Raw genomic sequence first — 23,737 nt, 5'->3', positions numbered from 1 at the left:
ATGGCGCTTGAAGTAGGCCGAAATCACACGTTATCCTATGGGACGCCTTTTAGTGTTGCGCCCCTTCATGTATTCTCTTACGCGTACTGCTTTCGCGTGCGAGTATTCCGCACTAGCCTACGCATAAACGCGATACATATGTGCGCACCTCTACAAGCGTGTTACGCGTTATCAAGACTCATGATGACGTGGGGTTGTCTACAGCCTGATTGACGGCACCCGAAATCATGCGATTGTGCAATCAATCAGATTATGTGTCTAAGAACTAGACCACTCCCACTGACTAAGGGAGTGTTCATTAATACTTTGGTAGGGGGCTGGTCTAACTCAAATTTTTCCCTCAAAAACTTTTTGACCCCCCCCTCGATGGACCGCTTAACTTTTTTGACCCCCCTCTTTTGACAGACAAAACTGTTTTGACCCCCCCCCCCCCATTATCGTATAACAAACATACTTAATAGTGTTGTTTCCAGTGGTGTGGTATCTGGGTCACATGTCATTGAGGGAGGCAAATGTGTGAAACATTCTCGGTGGGACAATTGCACATGAAATACAAGCACAAGGAAATGTTCATTTTTTAAATTTAGATTTGTCCCAAATCAGGGGGTTATCTGATTTTACAGGGATAAATGAAATCGAGGATTTATTTGGAGGTTCATAGGCACATCAGCATAATTTGGATCCATGGCTATTATGATAGTACGAATGCGCGCAAACCGCGCCAAACATTTGGCCATATTGAAGCTTGAATGGTCAAATATTGTTAAAATTGGAACTAATTTATGCAAAAAGCTAATGGTCAAGTATGAGATTAATTTGGTCACGCAAATGTACACAGGTATCAGTTTTTGGCCCCCCAAAGACCGTGATACCAATTTATTTGCAATATTTTCTTGATTTAGTTGTATTTTGATCAGATTGGTACATATTCATATTTGTAGCCTACTTTGAAGAGATATAAAATTCTATGATAAAAGTGCGAGTATTTCTTAGACCAACCCAGACGTTGCATGTTGCTGATCATCTTTAATGTTAATTAATAGATATGTGTACACTAAGTGCCATCATTTTTTCAAACAAAAGCACTGAAAACCCCAACTAGGCTATGTTAAAAGTGATATAGAGGGTCTCAATGCGCGCGAAGCGCGCAAAAATTTTGGGTTTGGAAGAAGAAAACTTTTTGTCCCCCCCCCTTTCCTACCACCTAAAACTTTTGGCCCCCCCCTCTTTTAAGGTCCAAAACTTTTTGGCCCCCTCCCTTTTACCAGCCCCCCCACCAAAGTATTTCTGAACACTCCCTAAGAATGTCAATATCGTGTTCATTATCATTGACCATTATCAATATCATGTTCCTTATCATTGACCATTGTCAATGTCATGCTGTATATTGCTTAGGCGATGAATAATACTTCTGTTACGTTTTATATTTGAAGAGGTTGAATACACAGTTTTCGTGGTTTGAAGTCCATTGCGCAAATAATAATCGCATTTTTTTTTTTTAGATTTAGCATGTCGTCGTATCACATCTTGAGCTTCTCTTGTCAATAGTTCCGTTGAGTAGTGACCAATACCATCCCATGCTGGATCCAAACTCATTCTGGTGTGATTATGAAGGTCAAGTCCTGATCCTGTTTCATTATTAGGAAAACTCACATTTGTCAAGTAAGTAAAATGATCCGCTGAGGAAGAGTAGGTACCTGTAAATAATACAATTATGTTAAATACATGTAGTCAACGATATATACTTTAGTTTCTTTTTATTGAGCCAGCACATATCACGGTTGTTGCGGAAGACACTAGAAGTATAGTAATTTTAAACTAAATGAAGATCAAGTCCTGATACTGTTTCATTAGGAAAACTCCATTTTCTCATATAATTAAAATGATCCGCTGAGGAAATATAGGTTCCTGTAAAGATGTTCAATTGCATGCAGTCACTCACGGGTACAGTAAAATCCTCAATTTCTTTTTATTTAGCGAGCACATATCACCGTTGTTGCGGGTGGCATAACAAGGGGGTGACACTAAATTCACGCTGGTTTGCTAGCTAGAAAATGAGGCCAGTTATCGATCCGTTATGAATAATTCATGTTTGACCCCTTGATCATGTTAATTAAGGTTGGCAAATAACGGCGTTGTTAGTTTTACGAACTTTGCCTGCTCAGTGAGAGCATAGCGCGCCCCAATACATCAGGACAAAACGATCCGGTTTATGAAATGGCGGACGGGTATTTCCCATCAGGAACCAGTGATATGTTTTTTCAAAGTAAGTCTACTAATTTGATATGAATGACATTTTGCAATAGCAATGTCAAAATTGGGACTTGCTACCAATAATACGAAGGAAATACATGACAGAGGCAAGGTATAAAATACAAGTAGTATTTGAAGTTTCGAAACCTTTGACACCCCGTCTGCCCTTCCATCATAGCGTTTGAGCCCGATGGTTCTTTACTAGTTCGGGCCATGACGTTAGTAAAGAAACCACGTAAAGTTTTTCTGTTAGCCAACATGTTATGGATTCCGCTGCATATATAACATTCCTGCCAGGATCTTTTTTTTCTTATGTAAAAAAGAAATTACAATTGCATACTTTTTATATCACATACCAAAGAATGTTTCAAATCCTCGATTGGTTGGTAAACATTCCTCTTTATAAAACCCCAAATGCCACTTGCCAACTGCGTGTGCAGAGTAACCAACGTCTTGTAATTCCTCTGCTAACGTGACCTCATCTGATGGAAGACAAGATGGCTGTGCTGGTGTAATCACGTGGTGTTGTAATCCATATCGTATCTGATTACAAATTGCATAATAATGTAAGAAAATCGCCCTACTTCATGATCTAGGCATATGTGATTGTAATTATTTAAAAATTTGTACAATTGTTTACAGCAAGATATTAACATTTGCTGAGGAGGACGCTTTCATTTTTTTTAAATTATAATTTTTACACACGACTGCACTATCAATATACTAACAATAGCTGCAAAAATCAAGGCTTTATAGGTGTGTACTTTTGCGCCTTTGTGGCAAAATCTGACAGTTTAATAAAACGACGGTAGCTTGTGCTTATAATTACATTTGATGTTTGTCCGGTTACTCAATTTTTGGTAAGGACAACTCCTGATACTACCTGTTGATACCCCAGCAAAGCAAGCTCTTCAAGAATACGAACGACACGTAAAACGACCAAGAGGGAAACCAAACACTACGTGCATATCAACGATTCAAAAAGAGTCAAAGTCAAAAATCAAAGAAGACTTAAAGACCCATTCAGTGATCCCAGCGCAAGTGTAACAAGAATTATTTATAAATTGCTTAAGGGATCTAAAATGAGCGTTTATTGCGTTTCGACAGTATTTTTGTGGGACATGAGAGCACCTCGGACCTATCGAATTGCATTCTGAATACGAAGCATGTCTTTCTGATATCAAATAATTTTCATTTTTGAAAATCACAATATAATACAAACTTTATGACAAATTATAAAATTTGATATTTTTCAAATTTTGATATATAACAGTCCTCGAAGTAAATTATATAAATCTAATGATATATTCTTAAAGTGTATGTAGCAGGGAGGAAAAGCCGATGGTCAATTGAAAATTTTTACCTTTCATATTGAAGATATGGATTTTTTTTCCCAAAAGACCTAATTTTTTTTGGTGTTTTGGGGAAAAAATCCATATCTTCAATACGAAAGGTCAAAATTTTCAATTGATCGTCGGCTTTTCATCCCACCTACATACACTTTTAAGTATAAATCATCAGATGTATAAAGTTTACTTCAAGTACTGTTAAATATCAAAAATATCAATTTTTAATGATTTGCTATAAAATGTGTATTAAATTGCGAATTTCAAAAAATCAAAATTATTTGATATCAGAATGACATTCTTCGTATTCAGAATGCAATTCGATATGTCTGATGTGTTCTGATGTCCCAAAATAAATACTGTCCAAACGTTCATACCCCAGCCCTTAAAAGTGAAGGATAAGTCATTCAAATTGTCATTTGGTATTTTTGAAATGACAAATTTGGCAAAAAATGAAGAAAACAGCTGTACTGACCAAGTTGAAGCCCCATTCAAATACATGTAGCTAATTTAGATACATGTAGCTAATTAAGATACTGTCAGTATCTAAATTACAGATTCGTGTAAAATCTATGACAATGATAAATGTACCAAAATCTGAATTTTGATGATTTTTACGATCCTCCGAAAGAGCAAATCACTGAATGGGCCTTTAACTATAAAGAAAACGACCGAACTTTCGAGAGAGAGAGAGAGATCTACTTGAGAAACTTTGTTGATGACGCTATGTAAAACGGCTGACGAGAAGCGTTTATGATGATGACGAACCTCTCGACAGCTTTAGTTCACAAAGAACTTTTTCCTTTTCTCTGAGATGACCAGTTTACCAGTTTGTCATCATAAGTTACATCAGATATCTTGTCTATCCCAGCTGTCCAGAAAGTGACCTATTAGTCGGAAAGTGACTAATGCCTGAGGCATTGACATTTGACAGGTATCATGCTCGAAGACTTCTTTGCTACAGTATACATCTGTAATGATTGAATGAGTTATTACGACAACTAAAACAAGGGCAAAACGTGACATATTATTGTTTAATGGATCGACGGTGGCCCGGTTCTGTAGCTCAAGTTAACGTCAAACATGCCAAAGCCAACATGGCCGCCATAATCTCATTTCCTTCATAGCAGTTTCAACAAATTTGGTTACAAATCACTCAGCATGCTCAGGAGAACAAACTGCATCAAATAAACTTTAACCCTAAAGCTACACACGCGCATATCCTAAAATATTGACCCGGTGTATCCCACTTTTATACAATAGCAACATATGTGGCCCGTTCCAACAAATCCGTAACATATCCAACTTGAATTTTACTTGTTGTTTTGGCATACGTTTGACTATGGCACGATTCGCCAATCTTTTATAGTATGATGCCAGATTGCCGCTCTAAAAAGTCAATTCCAAAACGTTTCTTGTGCCAATTTTTGTGACACTCTCATTTATCTCGTTTTAGCAGGAACGGGACACATTTTTAAATACCGGATATCGTCCAGTCATAAGTCCTGCTCTTGTTGGCGTACACACAGGATCCACGTAGTAGTTATCCAATATGACTCCTTGAGAGGCTAGTTCATCAATATTGGGTGTTCGTATAGCTGATCCATGTAGTTTGCCATTATAGCCTACGTCATTGTAGCCCAAATCGTCAGCAAGAATAAATACAATATGCGGAGGTTGCTTTCTTATCAAATCATGTTTATAATTGGTATCGATATCAGCGAAATGGGTTGATTTCAGGATAATATATACGGTCGAAAGTATAGCAGTAAGAATGCCAAGTCTCAAATATACAATTGACATCACACACCGTCATCATCCCTATATCTTCGTGTTAAAAATTGCCGTGGTAGTACGATAAATCCTCACGTTTTTCAACAACTACGCATGGTGATTTTGTTCGAGATAGGCCGTGCGACTCAGGCTATGCATACAATTTGAGATTTTGAGAGCCGGCCACACTGTTTCTATTCTATGTTTTACGATTTTCGCATGATCAGTATATGGCTGGCCGTAACCGCCACAACGTGGAGCTGCTACGCGTAGCTTACTTTTCGCTTCGCGGAGCTAAATTGACCAATCATGTTAGATCTTTTCATTACGCGGAGCCAGTTGATGCATCATCGTTCCAGAGAGAAAACTCTTGCCAAAATTAATGTTTACTATGTGGATTTTAAATGAATCGAATGTAAATAAACCACCAACAGTTGTACAGGATCAATACCATTGTTTGATTAGTGTATAGTCAATGTTACCTTGCATGCATGTGCCATGTGTGTGGCGTGTTTGTTTGTTTGTCTACTGTGTCAGGCCAGGATCACTGACACCCACGGTACTGATACTGTCATACTATCACGGTGATCATATTGTTGAATGTTGTTGACTTTAAAATAATCATGATGCAGTCATGTCTACAGTAGAATTCACCACGACCTTTGAAGGACTTAAACCCCATTAAAAGCTATTAAACCAAGATAACACTCAATGAAAACAGCTCAACTATGTTACATCAGATCTTCTCTGGTTAAATACACACTGCACTTGTGTCTGTTTTACCTGTGCAATGAACAATGAGCTGGTATTATAGTTTCAGTTGGGTGAATGATTATAAAGCGAACGCAAGGTAACAATACTGTCTGGGCTTTTGTTTACGAAATGAGACAATAGTCTGCTTATTGTTAACCAGCGTTCTTGAAAATGAGAAGCATAATGGTTTGCAGACTTAACACGGTTTAGAAATAATTTGTTCATATTTTTTGGTGTTATCTGTCGTTTACATATCCTTCCTAGTACCAATATTTCCAAACACCTAAATTAGCTAAAAATTTAGGAAATGTTACAAAACTATATTTTCTAGAATTTCAGAGAATACTTTAAATATTGACTGGTTATTTTTTACACAGTGACGTCATATAGGCAATGGCATAATACTTCTAACATACACTAGGTCACGCGTCAATGGTGAGCGCACTGAGTATTGTGTATATAGGAAAACGGGCAGTACCGTAACTACAGTATGTATGGCCTACTACTAGTATATAAAGTAAATCCGAACTGGTTTGCTGAAGGTCGAATTCCGCAGGCCACGCCGCGCAAGATGTACAAATCAGCTCCCGGCGATACACTGCAGATCGCAGAATTGTGTGCATGGTTTACCACCACTCTGCCTAGCTATATAGTTGTGTACAATACTGTATGAGTTTCTTGTGAGTGCATGTCCATCTTAATAATAAGTCGGTTCGTACTTTTCATAAATTACTTTTTGAATCATAACTATCGTGACCGAGGATATCTTGCAACTACGTGAAGCTCGTCTGGCAAATTCTTAATGACTAAATTCGCTTCACGTAATGAGTAAGTCGTACTTGATTGGTCAGTTTTACCTCCGAGTAATGAAAAACTCTAACATGATTGGTCAATTTGGCTCCACGGAACATAAAGTCAGCTACGCGTAGCAGCTCCACGTTGTGGCGGTTGCGGCCTACTATATCAGTATCCCATATGATATTTCTATTGTAAGAAAATTTTATTTGTTGTCACGTAAATCACAGGTTTCGTTTAAATGTACTAACTGGAAATTAAATGTACTAATTAGTGAGGACCGGTATTTTGCTGTGGATATGTTTAACTGCAATTTTGATGTAAAACATTTGAAATCCTGAGTAAAATTTTGATAATATTTAACTCTTTGAGAAAATTATTTTATAAAGGAATGCTGGTAAAACCAGGTGCAATACAATGTACATTATTGACACACTATCACGCTCTTTATCTTCGTCAATAATAGAATAATCGATTTCAATCGAATTGAATGCATGAGTTTGTAGTTGACTACTGAGCGACCTAAGCGATCGATTGCTAGCCAATCAGATAGAACTCCTTTTCTTGCGTTCAGTGAAATACCACTCGCCTGTCGCTCACTACCACTCGCCCGTCGCTCACCAACGGAGTATTAAATTTATATTTATCGTATAGGACGTCGACGGTGTGCATCATGGACTTCAACCATTTACGTTGACAGTAGCCCAGACAGGGTCTAATTCTGCATAAAACCGGGCAACGTTATTTCTATAGATCTGCTGCGCATTCAAATTGCATTGTATTGCATCGTAATTTCATTTGTGTCTATGCTAATTATGTTTACACAACATGAACTCACGTGTTTTCAAGCAAATTCGCCGATAATAGGTGATCAAAAGCGATCGGAATGTTACAAAAGTACAGATCGCATTCAGCTTACTTCATATGAGATGATCTTTGGAAAAATACGGCATAATTTGTCTTGGTGTTTGCGGAATGCCATGCAATAAAATATTAATACGTTGCGTCAATTCATGATTGACAACTAACAATCGGCGTGTCCTTCGTATCCTCCACTGTCAATTTCTTATCCACTCAGTAATCCTCACAAAAGCTTTGTGTTGATTACGTAATGTGTGGAGGCAAATTGCAATAAGTACAATGAAATAATGAGTAGGGCGGGCTCCGAGGCGGGTTTCTTCTTCATCTTACGTAACAGTATTGTTCTCCAAAAACCCGGAAGCTTGTCGTTTGGAGCTCTAGCTGAAATACAGCAAGATAATGTAAGATAGTAAATGTAAACCTGTATTTTAGCTAGAGTATCTCGAGCTACAGTAGCCCTAGAACTCTGGCCATAGTATCCGTTTTTACTTCTACTAGGGCCAGAGGCACTAACATTCCCTCATTTCAAATATATAGTTTTGGTTTCTCTTTTGTTCAGAAACCAAAAATCAAGGGATTAAAAAGTAGAGCTGATCTGATCTGCAATCATAACACTATTATGCTGGGAGGACACAGTATAGGATATAACCAGAAGTATACAATAGCCTAACATAATTATTATCATGATTGATATCGGAAATCTATCCCGCGGACGACAGTTGATGCTCTCTGTCGAAGGTAGGTGGCATATTACACTCACGAGTTCTAGGCCTAGAAATCATATACATGCGAGTATACTGAAGGATGGGGTGGGGTGGGGGAATTTGTTTGTTTGTATGAAACATAAACGATGCATGGAGATGATTTGATTATGAATTAGTTTATTATCCCCTGGAAGCACAACCCATACCTCTTTCCTAAATTACCCTTTTCCCCTCCTCCTCCCCTACATTCGATATCTTCATCTCGAGCTCTCCTCCCCTTCTCTTTCACTTCCAATGCTCTCTCTCATATGTTTCTCTCTCTCCCGGCCCATATCCCCTTTGCCCTCCAACCCCCCCCCACACACACCCCCACCCACACACACACACACACCCCAATCTCTTCTCCCCTCTATCTTCTACTTTTTGCAGTAAAAATTGCTTCAGTAAAAGTCATTAGGTTATTAGAGGTCATATAATGGCCTTCCATCGATTCTGGTACATGGGATTAAGGACATGAATCGATTTTGTTTATAGCACCTATACAATTACAGTAGTGGACCCTTTTGTAATGTCGAATGCAAATATTTCGATGGTCTATATATTTTCACAGTGAAATCAGCGTAGGCTATTTCGTAGTCTCAAGCCAATGCTTTCAAACTAAATCAATGCTTTCAAATGTAGACTGTTTTGTTCGACTTCTCTGCTCGTGAATATTGCACTGCGAAATTTAAACATTTCTTTTGTATACTTAGATCAGGTACCTCGCACACCGACACCGCCTGGCTAATAATTATTTGGTGCAGAAGGGACACTAAAATGAATACACGGGATCGATACACGTGAATTGCTATGCACGATTTTGATATCAGACGAAAATCTTCTGATACCGGTGTCGTGTGCCAGACCCCTCTCATGATGAAATCGTAGTAGTATATATGAATATTAATGAACTCTACGTCATCCGCGTCATACATTTTTTTAATAATCGACTCGTACAGATCGTGAATGATGTTATTAATAGATCCAGCTCGTCACCACAGTGAAATTAATTAACACACACACGGCGGTTGAATTTTAAACCACAGTATTATAGAAAAGTGTACTTTTGTTCCAGTTTCTAACCAGTAATTTCGAATTCAAGCATTTTAAACAACAGTAAGTGTACAGTTCGTCCAGTTTCTTACCAGTTGCAATGAATTATGGTAGTGTAAGCTTACCAATATTAATACCAAAAGCTGTGATAGTTTCTGCACTGTACATACTGTACAACTCTGTACAGTGTGAGTATGTACGCGAGTATAACAACTTGAGCAAGTCACAATATTTTCTCAAGTTGATTTATCCTTTCTATAAATAGCGACGTAAAAAAAAAAAATATACACAACCACGTTCTCCGAGTACTGTACATACTACATAGTATAATTTAAAACTCTAGTCCGGGACTCTAGCGGGGTACACCCATCGTATGTGTACATGGACCTAATCCATGGGTTCCTACAAGGCCGATGACTGGACCGATGACACACATTCGATAGGTGTATCGTATAATATGTGTGAGTTACGGCTTTTGACAATTGGCTCCCTAGTCCTAGCCCGAGGTACTCACACGTCCGTCACTACGATTTCCACAGGGGTAGCGGGGGGGAATGACACCCTAAATTTAAAAAATATAAATTTTTCACCCTCTATTGGGAATATGTGCAAGCTCGGGGGTGAAAACTGACCCTCTAGCTACTTTTGGACCGTACTCCTACCCCTGACTACACTGCAAAATATTTTTCACCCCCAAGATTTAATTTTCACCCCATGTATTTGGATTTTCTGCAAGCTCTGGAGTGAAAAACACAGGAAAACAACCCCAGACTTTTGGGCCTTAATGCTGTAGGCCTACCCCTGATTTCCACTGTCCTTCTCCGTCACGAAGGTCTGAGACTCCTGAGCATATCTGGTCCAGGGTACACATAAAATACCACGTTTTCTCATAAATACCACTTCCTACCATTCCTCACGTGAAGATGAGACTTAAACAAAACATATTTGGTGCATGTTCAGTAAATTTTGAGCACATTTGAGGATGGAAAATGTTTTGAATTCTTTCTATAAATAGATGCCGTCAGTGTGACGTCATCACCGCATGACGTGAGTTCACGGTGCCCGTTTTTTACGACGTAGGGCATTCATGGCCCTAGTGAGGAAGGAACAGGGCCATGATGTTTCGGGCTACCCTAGTCCATACATTCGACATATAGCGGGGACTCTAGTCGTCTCTACAAATATGTCAATGACAGCAAGAACATGATGAAGTCTAACTTGGAATTTGCACATCATCTTGATCTTGATACTGCCCAACAGTCCTAGAGGAGTAAAACGGTTAGGTTGATATGCGCATGCATGCAAATTTTAGTCTATAGATTTCTTGTAGATGTTGGGTTATGTTGGTTTTAAATTGTGTGGGATCTATTATGTTTAAGGGTACTACACCCCTAGCCAATTTTTTTTTTTTTGCTTATTTTTGTGTTTTTCTCAAAAATCATAGTGCATTGGTGACAAGTAAGATATAGGGCCTAGATATGTATATTATAGAGACAAGGACTATAACTACTGCACTGAAAATTCAGCAACTCAAGGCAAGTAGTTATTGATTTATTGATCAAATATTGGTTTTCCCTAATTTTTGACTGTAACTCCACAACTGCTGTCTGTGCTGAAATAAAATTTCCAGTGTAGCAGTTGTAGTCCTTGCCCCTATAATATACATATCTTACTTGTCACCAATGCTCTATAATTTTTGAGAAAAATGTAAAAATAGGCACAAAATTGGGCAGGGTGTAGTACCCGTTATCCAAATGATTTGATCGAGTAATTTATCAACTACCATGTATCCATGACAACACAATACTATAGGGACTGTGCAATAATTATGTCTACACCCAGGGTGATGTCTACACCCTGGGCCCTTAATTACTTAGTAACTCGGGGTCTGAAACAGTAACTTGGACCCCGAGATAGTAACTCGACTTTAAGTAACTCGGCCCGACTTAGTAACTCTGGGTCTGAGATAGTAACTTGGGGCCTCGACTTAGTAACTCGGGGTCCGAGATAGTAACTCGGGGCCTCGTCTTATTAACTCGGGGTCCAAGATTGTAACTCGGGCCTCGACTTAGTAACTCGGGTCTGAGATAGTAACACGGACCTCGACTTAGTAACTCGGGTCTGAGATAGTAACTTGGGGCCTCAACTTAGTAACTTGGTATCTGAAATAGTAACACGGTCCCCAAGATAGTAACTCGGGTCCGAGATAGTAATCCAGGCCCCCGACTTTATAACTCGGGGTCCGGGATAGTAACTCAGGGTCCGAGATAGTAAGTCGGGGCCCGACTTAGTAACTTCGAGTCCGAGATAGTATCGGGGCCCCGAGATACTACTTTGGGATCGAGATAGTAGCTCAAGGTCCCGAGATACTAATTCAGGGTCTGATATAGTAACTCGGGCCCCGACTTAATAACACGGGCCCTTAGATAGTAACTCAGGTTCCGACTTAATATCTTGGGGTCAGAGATATAATAACTCGGGGTCCGAGATAGTAACTCGGGGCCTCAACTTAGTAACTCGGGGTCTGAGATAGTAACACGGACAACGAGATAGTAACTCGGGGTCCGAGATAGTAACTCGGGGGCCCAACTTAGTAACTTGGGGCCCCAACTTAGTAACTCGGTACCGAGATAGTAACTCGGGCTTCAACTTAGTAACTCGGGGTCTGAGATAGTAACACGGACAACGAGATAGTAACTCGGGTCTGAGTTACTAACTTGGGGGCCCCAACTTAGTAACTTAGGGCCCCAACTTAGTAACTCGGGGTCCGAAATAGTAACTCTGGCCCCGACTTAGTAACTCGGGTCTGAGATAGTAAACCGGGCCTCGACTTAGTAACTCGGGGTCGAGATAGTAACTCGGGCCTCGACTTATTAACTCGGGTCTGAGATAGTAACACGCGCCCCGAGATTGTAACTAGGGGTCCGAGATAGTAACTCGGGGCCCCGACTTAGTAATTGGGGGTTAGAGATAGTAACTCGGGGCCTCAACTTAGTAACAGGGTCTGAGATAGTAACACGGACCCCGAGATAGTAACCCGGGTCCGAGATAGTAACTCGAGGCGTCGACTTAAGTAACTTCGGGTCTGAGATAATAACACGGACCCGGAGATTGTAACTCGGGGTCCAAGATGGTAACTCGGGGCCCCGACGTAGTAACTGGCGGTCAGAGATAGTAACTCGGGGCCTCGACTTAGTAACTCGGGGTCCGAGATAGTAACTTGGGGCTTCGACTTAGTAACTCGGGTCTGAGATAGTAACACTGACCCCGAGATAGTAACTCGGGGGGTAACCGGGCCCTGACTTATTAACTCGGGTCCGAGATAGTAACTCGGGCCCGACTTATTAACTCGGGGTCGAGATAGTAACTCGGGCCTCGTCTTATTAACTCGGGGTCCAAGATTGTAACTCGGGCCTCGACTTAGTAACTTTCGGGTCTGAGATAGTAACACGGACCTCGACTTAGTAACTCGGGTCTGAGATAGTAACTTGGGGCCTCAACTTAGTAACTTGGTATCTGAAATAGTAACACGGACCCCAAGATAGTAACTCGGGGTCCGAGATAGTAATCCAGGCCCCGACTTTATAACTCGGGGTCCGGGATAGTAACTCAGGGTCCGAGATAGTAAGTCGGGGGGCCCGACTTATTAACTCGGGTCTGAGATAGTAACACGCACCCGAGATAGTAACCGGGTCCGAGATAGTAACTTCGGGCGTCGACTTAGTAACTCGGGTCTGAGATAATAACACGGACCCGGAGATTGTAACTTCGGGGTCCAAGATAGTAACTCAGGGCCCCGGCGTAGTAACTGGCGGTCAGAGATAGTAACTCAGGGCCTCGACTTAGTAACTCGGGGTCCGAGATAGTAACATGGGGCCTCAACTTAGTAACTTGGGTCTGAGATAGTAACACTGATCCCGAGATAGTAACTCGGGGTCTGAGATAGTAACTTCGGGCCCTGACTTAACTTCGGGGTCGAGATAGTAACTTCGGGCCCGACTTATTAACTTTCGGGGTCGAGATAGTAACTTGGGGCCTCGACTTAATAACTCGGGGTCTGAAACAGTAACACAGCCCCGAGATAGTAACTCGGGGTCTGAGATAGTAATTCAGGACCCCCAATTAGTATCTCGGGCCCCAAGCCCCAAGTTACTATCTCGGACCCCGAGTTCCTATCTTGGGTCTGTGTTACTATCTCAGATACCAAGTTACTAAGTTGAGGCCCCAAGTTACTATCTTGGACCCCGAGGTACTAAGTCGAGGCCCGAAGTTACTATCTCTGACCCCAGTTACTACGTCGGGCCCCGAGTTACTATCTTGGACCCCAAGTTACAATATCAGGGTCCGTGTTATTATTTCAGACCCGAGTTACTAAGTCGAGGCCTGAGTTACTATCTCGGACCCCGGGTTACTATCTTGGGGTCTGTGTTACTATCTCAGACCCCAAGTTACTAAGTTGAGGCCCCGAGTTACTATCTCTAACCCCTAATTACTAAGTCGGGGCCCCGAGTTACTATCTCAGACCCCGAGTTACAATCTCTGGGTGCGTGTTACTATCTCAGACCCGAGTTACTAAGTCGAGGCCCCGAGTTACTATCACGGACCCGAAGTTACTAAGTCGAGGCCCCGAAGTTACTATCTCAGACCCGAAGTTACTAAGTCGGGTCGAGTTACTATCTCAGACCCCAAGTTACTAAGTCGAGGCCCCGAATTACTATCTCGGACCCGAAGTTACTACCTCGCACCCGAGTTACTAAGTCGGGCCCTGAATTACTATCTCAGACCCCGAGTTACTAGCGCGGGGGCCGGGTTACTGTTTCAGACCCCGAGTTATTAAGTCGAGGCCCCAAGTTACTATCTCGGACCCCGAGTTACTATCTCGGGTCAGTGTTACTATCTCAGACCCCAAGTTACTAAGTCGAGGCCCCGACTTACTATCTCTGACCCCGAGTTACTATCCCGGACCCTGAGTTATAAAGTCCGGGGCCCGAATTACTATCTCGGACCCCGAGTTACTATATAGGGTCCGTGTTACTATCTCGGATACCAAGTTACTAAGTTGAGGCCCCAAGTTACTATCTCGGACCCCGAGTTACTAAGTCAAGGCCCCAATTACTATCTCGGACCCGAAGTTACTAGGTCGGGCCCTGAATTACTATCTCAGACCCGAGTTACTATCTCGCGGTCCGTGTTACTGTTTCAGACCCCAAGTTATTAAGTCGAGGCCCCAAGTTACTATCTCTGACCCCGAGTTAATAAGTCGGGGCCCCGAAGTTACTATCTCGGGCCCCGAGTTACTAAGTCGAGGCACCGAGTTACTAAGTCGAGGCACCGAGTTACTAAGTCGAGGCCCCGAAGTTACTGTCTTAGACCCTGAGTTACTAAGTCGAGGCCCCAAGTTACTATCTCGGACCCAGAGTACTATCTTGGACCCAGAGTTACTAAGTCTGAGATACTATCTCGGGCCTATCTTGGACCCAAGATACTAAATCCGGGCCCGAAGTTACTAACTCAGATATCGAGTTACTAAGTCGGGGCCCGAAGTTACTATCTTGGACCCTGAGTTACTATCTCGGGTCCCGAGTTGAGGCCCCGGGTTACTAAGTCGGGCCCTGAGTTACTATCTCGGCCCCGAGTTACTAAGTCGGGCCCGAGTTACAGTCGGTCCCTGAGTTACTATCTCGGACACACAAGTTTTAAGGTGTATTTTGGACGAAAAGAATTCCCGCTTCATCTCTACATAATCAAATGACCTATTTTTTCGCGATTGCACGAACAAGTATACGTAATTCGTGGCAACACTGATTAGTGTATATTTCTATGCTGGGCTTTTTTCATGAGCCACTCCCGCCTAGGCGGAAGTACCTATACACCCTACGCAAGTCAAGTGAAGCCGCACAATTTATCGCTAATTTACGACCATAAAATTTAGACACTTCTCTTGTCTGTATTAGCATCAACTCTCTCATGTCACGTTTTCATGTCAGAAATTAACATAACTCCCGAAACAGAAAACAGAAATTATCTTCGTTCAACTTTTCAGTAGGCAACAAAAGACTAGAATAAACACTCTAGTGTATGCCACAACTTTATCATGCTCACAAGTGAAACAGGACATTGAAGTTCATGATTCCCATTGTGCTACATGTGTATACCACACTCTCATGTGTACAACAATATTATCACTATAGATGATTTCCATTGTGCTATACAACATTCCCATGTATACTACAACTTTTATCACAGGTGGAACAGAGTACTATACATGTAGATGATTTCCATTGTGCAATACAACACTCCCATGTATACTACAACTTTATCACAGGTGGAACAGAGCACTATAGATGATTTCCATTGTGCTATACAACACTCCCATGTATACTACAACTTTGTCACAGGTGGAACGGAGCATTATAGATGATTTCCATTGATATACAACACTCCCATGTATACTACAACTTTATCACCGGTGGAATTGAACACTATAGATGATTTCCATTGTGTTAGACAACACTCCCATGTATACTACAACTTTATTACAGGTGGAACAGAGTACTATTGATGATTTCCACTGTGCTATACAACATTCCCATGTATACTAGGCTGCAACTTTATCACAGGTGGAACAGAGCACAAAGATGATTTCCATTGAGCTATACAACACTCCCATGTATACTACAACTTTATCATGGGTGGAACAGAGCACAAAGATGATTTCCATTGAGCTATACAACACTCCCATGTATACTACAACTTTATCATGGGTGGAACAGTGTACTATAGATGATTTCCATTCAGCTATACAACACTCCCATGTATACTACAACTTTATCATGGATGGAACAGAGCACAAAGATGATTTCCATTGAGCTATACAACACTCCCATGTATACTACAACTTTATCATACAACCCTCCCATGTATACTACAACTTTATCATACAACCCTCCCATGTATACTACAACTTTATCATGGGTGGAACAGAGCACAAATATGATTTCCATTGAGCTATACAACACTCCCATGTATACTACAACTTTATCATGGGTGGAACAGAGTACTGTAGATGATTTCCATTGAGCTATACAACACTCCCATGTATACTACAACTTTATCATGGGTGGAACAGAGCACAAAGATGATTTCCATTGAGCTATACAACACTCCCATGTATACTACAACTTTATCATGGGTGGAACAGAGTACAAAGATGATTTCCATTGAGCTATACAACACTCCCATGTATACTACAACTTTATCATGGGTGGAACAGAGTACTATAGATGATTTCCATTGAGCTATACAACACTCCCATGTATAATACAACTTTATCATGGGTGGAACAGAGCACAAAGATGATTTCCATTGAGCTATACAACACTCCCATGTATACTACAACTTTATCATGGGTGGAACAGAGTACAAAGATGATTTCCATTGAGCTATACAACACTCCCATGTATACTACAACTTTATCATGGGTGGAACAGAGCACAAAGATGATTTCCATTGAGCTATACAACACTCCCATGTATACTACAACTTTATCATGGGTGGAACAGAGCACAAAGATGATTTCCATTGAGCTATTCAACACTCCCATGTATACTACAACTTTATCATGGGTGGAACAGAGTACAAAGATGATTTCCATTGAGCTATACAACACTCCCATGTATACTACAACTTTATCATGGGTGGAACAGAGTACAAAGATGATTTCCATTGAGCTATACAACACTCCCATGTATACTACAACTTTATCATGGGTGGAACAGAGCACAAAGATGATTTCCATTGAGCTATACAACACTCCCATGTATACTACAACTTTATCATGGGTGGAACAGAGTACAAAGATGATTTCCATTGAGCTATACAACACCCCCATGTATACTACAACTTTATCATGGGTGGAACAGAGTACTATAGATGATTTCCATTGAGCTATACAACACTCCCATGTATACTACAACTTTATCATGGGTGGAACAGAGCACAAAGATGATTTCCATTGAGCTATTCAACACTCCCATGTATACTACAACTTTATCATGGGTGGAACAGAGTACAAAGATGATTTCCATTGAGCTATACAACACTCCCATGTATACTACAACTGTATCATGGGTGGAACAGAGTACAAAGATGATTTCCATTGAGCTATACAACACTCCCATGTATACTACAACTTTATCATGGGTGGAACAGAGCACAAAGATGATTTCCATTGAGCTATACAACACTCCCATGTATACTACAACTTTATCATGGGTGGAACAGAGTACAAAGATGATTTCCATTGAGCTATACAACACTCCCATGTATACTACAACTTTATCATGGGTGGAACAGAGTACAAAGATGATTTCCATTGAGCTATACAACACTCCCATGTATACTACAACTTTATCATGGGTGGAACAGAGCACAAAGATGATTTCCATTGAGCTATACAACACTCCCATGTATACTACAACTTTATCATGGGTGGAACAGAGTACAAAGATGATTTCCATTGAGCTATACAACACTCCCATGTATACTACAACTTTATCATGGGTGGAACAGAGTACTATAGATGATTTCCATTGAGCTATACAACACTCCCATGTATACTACAACTTTATCATGGGTGGAACAGAGCACAAAGATGATTTCCATTGAGCTATTCAACACTCCCATGTATACTACAACTTTATCATGGGTGGAACAGAGTACAAAGATGATTTCCATTGAGCTATACAACACTCCCATGTATACTACAACTGTATCATGGGTGGAACAGAGTACAAAGATGATTTCCATTGAGCTATACAACACTCCCATGTATACTACAACTTTATCATGGGTGGAACAGAGCACAAAGATGATTTCCATTGAGCTATACAACACTCCCATGTATACTACAACTTTATCATGGGTGGAACAGAGTACAAAGATGATTTCCATTGAGCTATACAACACTCCCATGTATACTACAACTTTATCATGGGTGGAACAGAGTACTGTAGATGATTTCCATTGAGCTATACAACACTCCCATGTATACTACAACTTTATCATGGGTGGAACAGAGCACAAAGATGATTTCCATTGAGCTATACAACACTCCCATGTATACTACAACTTTATCATGGGTGGAACAGAGTACAAAGATGATTTCCATTGAGCTATACAACACTCCCATGTATACTACAACTTTATCATGGGTGGAACAGAGTACTATAGATGATTTCCATTGAGCTATACAACACTCCCATGTATACTACAACTTTATCATGGGTGGAACAGAGTACTGTAGATGATTTCCATTGAGCTATACAACACTCCCATGTATACTACAACTTTATCATGGGTGGAACAGAGTACTGTAGATGATTTCCATTGAGCTATACAACACTCCCATGTATACTACAACTTTATCATGGGTGGAACAGAGTACTATAGATGATTTCCATTGAGCTATACAACACTCCCATGTATACTACAACTTTATCATGGGTGGAACAGAGCACAAAGATGATTTCCATTGAGCTATTCAACACTCCCATGTATACTACAACTTTATCATGGGTGGAACAGAGTACAAAGATGATTTCCATTGAGCTATACAACACTCCCATGTATACTACAACTTTATCATGGGTGGAACAGAGTACTGTAGATGATTTCCATTGAGCTATACAACACTCCCATGTATACTACAACTTTATCATGGGTGGAACAGAGCACAAAGATGATTTCCATTGAGCTATACAACACTCCCATGTATACTACAACTTTATCATGGGTGGAACAGAGTACAAAGATGATTTCCATTGAGCTATACAACACTCCCATGTATACTACAACTTTATCATGGGTGGAACAGAGTACTGTAGATGATTTCCATTGAGCTATACAACACTCCCATGTATACTACAACTTTATCATGGGTGGAACAGAGTACTGTAGATGATTTCCATTGAGCTATACAACACTCCCATGTATACTACAACTTTATCATGGGTGGAACAGAGCACAAAGATGATTTCCATTGAGCTATTCAACACTCCCATGTATACTACAACTTTATCATGGGTGGAACAGAGTACTATAGATGATTTCCATTGAGCTATACAACACTCCCATGTATACTACAACTTTATCATGGGTGGAACAGAGTACTGTAGATGATTTCCATTGAGCTATACAACACTCCCATGTATACTACAACTTTATCATGGGTGGAACAGAGTACTATTGATGATTTCCATTGAGCTATACAACACTCCCATGTATACTACAACTTTATCATGGGTGGAACAGAGTACTATAGATGATTTCCATTGAGCTATACAACACTCCCATGTATACTACAACTTTATCATGGGTGGAACAGAGTACTGTAGATGATTTCCATTGAGCTATACAACACACCCATGTATACTACAACTTTATCATGGGTGGAACAGAGTACTATAGATGATTTCCATTGAGCTATACAACACTCCCATGTATACTACAACTTTATCATGGGTGGAACAGGACACTATCTATTGTGCTATAATGTAAATTATTTCTAGTGTCCTGTCCCTCCTGTGACAAAGTTGTGGTATACAAGGAATGTTGTATAGCACAATTAAAATTATGATTTAGGTGTCCCTTCCCACCCGTGACAAAGTTGTGGTATACAAGGGAATGTTGTATTGTTTAAATCAAATCATCTTTACTATCCTATCCCACCTGTGACAAAGTTGCGGTGTTCATGGGTATCTTGTAAAGCACAATTTTAATCTTCTATATTTTACCCACATGTAACATTTATGTTTTTTGTGTTTTATATTTTAAAGAATGGTGCAAACTTCATGAAGTAAATGAACATGTGAAGCCATTGGCTGAGTTCGGGTGTCAGGGCATCTGATGTTTTGCAATTGATCTTCCTAGAGGTGAGTTAAGGTTTACACTATATGTTTTGGGCAGAATTTTCGCCGAATGTTAAATAAGTTTAGCTTAGATTTGCAAGTTTCATAAATGAAAATTTGCAATTATTTCTTGATATTTCTTGATTTATTTTTAATATATCTAAGCAATAGTTTTGCCATTTTAACCCTCCCAAAAAACATCATGCAAATGGGGTGGAAATGACACTACTTATATCAATCATTGGGATTTCCTTAATAAAACCAATACCATTCCTCATGTGTGTCAGCTTTACTTGTCTCAATATTCGAATGCAAATGCTGCTAGTTCATGCTACCATCTAACTCGCCTTATGAAAGACGTACATAGAACATATTGACCATTTTAGGTGGCATTTTGTCTATATGTATTTTCAGATAGCTAACTCAAATACTACACCTTACAGATACAATAGCTAGCTATGTCAAATCCATTATGTTCATTTAACTTAAATCAGCAAAGAAAAGTGTTTAAATGGGATTTTGTGAATTTGCATAAGTCAAGAAGCTGTTTTGAAAAATCACATCCTGTACGATAATTTTAAAGCAATTCTGTGCACAACACCATAGTTAAGTTTGCCACCTTAAATATCTACCGTATATAATTTTTAAAAATTCTGTGACTTATTTATAATCCTATTACTCTTACGACCCATTATTCAAAATCGCGCACTGTGATTTGTTAAAACACGTCACATGAGAGCCCATTATTCTGCAATAATGGGTCAAGCGCCGTAACACACGCTACGCCCAGCATTACGCTGTGCAATATTTCCGCGATACACGCTCCACCTTGAAGTAAACAACTGAAAATATTTGTGCAAAAAATGATATTTTCTTTAAATCGCACTATTTTCTGGTAATAGAATAGAAATAAAGGGTGCAGCATTATCCTTTACACGCAAATAATGTGTCCTTGGCAGTAAAAACGTCTAAATAATGGGTGAGGACACATTATTTGGGTGTAAAGGATAATGCATTACCCTTTATTTCTTAAATAAAAGGAAGGTCTGAAAATGTTGTGTTAATTATTATTAATATTCATGTTATTCTCATTAATAACTTTTCTGCAGGCACTAGCACTGTCTAAGGAGTAAGGATTCCTTCAATAGTTTGCAGATTGAAGCAGCCTTTTAACAGGCAACAACACAAAGAACAAGAGAGTATAGAGAATCAAGAATGCAGCAAATAAGAACTGCCCTGAAGTCTTTGGATGTCATTATTGGAACTTAATAACAATCCATTGCCATAGTCCATTTGGGACAAGATCAAGGCACAAACCACCAGATAGTAGATGCCATGGTCCTTGAAACCAATTGATATTTTATGTAGTTGCTAATTTATAATAGATTACAGGGATACAATGTATATGATATGTGCAGCCACTGTCATCTGTGTATCAAATATAACACAGAGGTTGCATACTGGATTGCAGAGCTGGATTGATGGAATCATCGCCAACTGTTAGCATAGCAGGAGATAAGCTATCTGTATGATAATTTGATGCGCCAATAGAAAACTCTATCTCCTCATCATTTAGCTTCCAGAGATTTTATGGTCATCCAGTGTTTTATTCAGTGATGCTAGATGAGGCTGTTTTCATGGAGTTTGGATAAGATACATTAAAATATCTGTATAACTGAATGTCATCACCGTAACATATAGAGAGGTTTCTTGATTGACAAGTGTATAATATTATGGTGAATGACATACATGTAACAGGGCCAATCATGGATCCTTGTGACAGGCTTTGTCGTCTAGATTTTAAAGGGGAGTGGTTACTCACTCTCTAGTATGATGCTAGGCGAGTGATCAAATCATTCTCCAGCATGATTGCTAGGAGAGCTGTTAACATTGTATTTGAACACAGATATTGGAACATCTGTGATTTGAAGTGATGATTTTTATGTGAGCTGGCTATCTGGTGAATATAACTGGTATTACCATATAGTCACATAACAGTAAAAAAAATAATTCTTAAGGTTGGTCTTAACCCTCGGGAATTATGGGCCTCATAACTGCTAAATTTTTGGTCTTTTAAAATGACAAAGACTTGATGAATTCATATGCGAGGTCAAATTTGGGCAAAAATGCTCAGTTATGGAGAAAATTAAAAACAATTTTACCCAAATTTTCATGTGCATTGTACCAAATAAATTCTTTACAAAATTAATTTTAAAACCTATTTTTTATTCATTTTTTAAATTTTGACCAACTTTGAGAAATTTTTACCAAAACTGGTTGAAAAATGCTCAATTTTTTTGCGAAAAAAAAAAACATGAAAAAAAGCCTGATTTTTTTTTCTTTTTTCATTTTTTTTTGGTGAAGTTGATCAAAATTTTAAAAAGTAAATGGTCCTAGATATCTATACGCTGGCGGTTACGTAATAATCGGATTAACTACCATAGCAATAGGTACAAACAATTTTTGATTATATCGCGCTGCACTACTACGTTCATGCGGTACCTCTGCATTGAACCATAGATGTCAAAGAAATGCTAATCACTTGCACCTGTAAGATTAGTCTCTTTGAAAAGAGCGGTATTGTATTCAATCTACTATATGATTGACGACAGGTGATGAGTGCAACCTGCTTGTAGTGCAGCGGTATATTCAAAATTGTTTGCACCTATTGCTATGGTAGTTAATCCGATTAATTACGTAATTTCGCCAGCGTATATCTAGTTTTTTTAAAATAAATTTTTACTGAAGAATGTTTTTGTTGTTGCCAAAAATAATTTGGGTAAAAAAATTGGTTTGAATGTAAAGGTTTCTTGATCAATTTTCATTAACACAGCAATGAAATTCAGACATGGAACTTTCATAACTTTCAGCTAACTCCAATTAGGCTGGAATTAGCAAAGTCAAACACTGAAAGGGATGCAAATTATTATAATTATATTCTCACAGTACAGGGTGTCCCAGAAAACATCTCCAGAAATAGACAATATCATCAAAATATTTTAAAAGCAGTGGGTAGCTCATTGTGCACATTATACACAAATTTTATTTTAATGCGGTTGGCTGGATGCAAAGAAATGAGTGATTGATCACACAATGCACACATCAACAACTCATTCCAAGTTTGATTAACAGGCACTTTTGTCACACTTGCTCACCCCTTCGTAAAGTTTGTGTATCTCATTCAATTCAGTCCTCTGATCTATTTTATACGATGGTATTATGTTACTCATGCTTGCACTGAAGGTGAAAACGT

At 39.5% G+C, this 23,737-nt stretch overlaps 1 long non-coding RNA gene and 1 pseudogene across 1 annotated transcript; one reads left to right on the top strand and one right to left on the bottom strand.

Annotated features, from left to right (window-relative positions):
* Window positions 1–1,356: 1,356 nt before the first annotated feature.
* LOC140170790 (arylsulfatase I pseudogene) lies at window positions 1,357–5,402 on the bottom strand (annotated as a pseudogene).
* Window positions 5,403–20,459: 15,057 nt separating this feature from the next.
* On the top strand, window positions 20,460–22,164 carry LOC140172159 (uncharacterized). Its single transcript, XR_011861682.1, has 2 exons — window positions 20,460–20,508; window positions 21,594–22,164. It is a non-coding gene; the product is annotated as an uncharacterized lncRNA (long non-coding RNA).
* Window positions 22,165–23,737: the final 1,573 nt, after the last annotated feature.

The sequence above is a fragment of the Amphiura filiformis genome, chromosome 15, assembly GCF_039555335.1.
Source record: "Amphiura filiformis chromosome 15, Afil_fr2py, whole genome shotgun sequence".
Taxonomy (NCBI): domain Eukaryota; kingdom Metazoa; phylum Echinodermata; class Ophiuroidea; order Amphilepidida; family Amphiuridae; genus Amphiura; species Amphiura filiformis.
Note: the sequence above shows the minus strand (reverse complement) of the source record. Positions and strands in the feature narration are given on the sequence as shown.